This window comes from Gekko japonicus, unplaced genomic scaffold, assembly GCF_001447785.1.
Source record: "Gekko japonicus isolate JY-2015 unplaced genomic scaffold, Gekko_japonicus_V1.1 scaffold5175, whole genome shotgun sequence".
Lineage (NCBI taxonomy): Eukaryota > Metazoa > Chordata > Lepidosauria > Squamata > Gekkonidae > Gekko > Gekko japonicus.
This window is the reverse complement of record NW_015171046.1, coordinates 55,602-56,836: the sequence shown is the minus strand read 5'-3', so window position 1 is coordinate 56,836 and position 1,235 is coordinate 55,602.

The following is a 1,235-nucleotide window of genomic DNA, read 5'->3' as shown; positions in this document are numbered from 1 at the left end:
GTGATGTGAAAGACTTCTGCCGGAGATCTTGGAAAGCAGTTGCCATTCTATAATGTAGTGGAGTTCCAGGCGTAGCACAGTGAAATCAGCTCCAGTTTATTGGTTACATCAGAACTCAGGATGCAATGGCCGGTCCGAGGCTGGCTTATATGCGTGAACACACACACACCCAATATACCCCCAATTCCCATGATAGGCTGTATTTACAAGACCCAGTCTATGATAGGTACATATGAGGATCTGGGCGACCTTATTGGTGTGCACTAGGATCCGCGGGACCAGGTGATAGGTGATGTGAAAGACTTCTGCCGGAGATCTTGGAAAGCAGTTGCCATTCTATAATGTCGTGGAGTTCCAGGCGTAGCACAGTGAAATCAGCTCAAGTTTATTGGTTACATCAGCACTCAGGATGCAATGGCTGGTCCGAGGCTGGCTTATATGCGTGAACACACACACACCCAATATACCCCCAATTCCCATGATAGGCTGTATTTACAAGACCCAGTCTATGATAGGTACATATGAGGATCTGGGCGACCTTATTGGTGTGCACTAGGATCCGCGGTGGCTATTGTTATAGGGACCGAAGGTCTGCTCGACCGCGTGGCTTGGGTAGCGCCGCCGCAGCCATCTTAGTACATAACACAATCTGAGTAGATAATTCTGACCTTGATGGACCAAAGGTTTGATGCAGTATAAGGCAGCTTCATGTGTTAACTACTGTTGCCCAATTTTATTTCTGTTGAGAATGCATGCAAACTGAAACTTCATCAAATTTTGTTACAGCTCGTAAGGTTCATTAATGAGCGTGGCATTTGTTCCTGCCCGTTAAGTAGAAAAGGTTGTCAGCTGAGAAGCGCTAGTAATTTGCAGGAAATATATCCATCATTGATGTGTTCCCTCTTTTCTTTAATTGAAACCACTTGTCACGAGTTCAAAACACATAAAAACCTGAGCACGGTACAAGAAAGAGCAGGAGAAATATTCCATCAGCAATTCACAAGGCGCTATAGGTCTTTCCAGAGAACTACAATTTGGCGTCTGAAAATGAGGTAAGAAGTTGGTTGGTAGAAAGGTAGATCTGGGACCTGAGATCTCTCCTCTCTTGGGATATCACATGGAATTCACTGCCGCAGGAGGTGGTGGTGGCTACAAGCATGGGCGGCTTCAAAAGGGAATTAGGATAAGCATATGGAGCAGAGGTCCATCAGTGGCTATTAGCCACAAGGTATAGA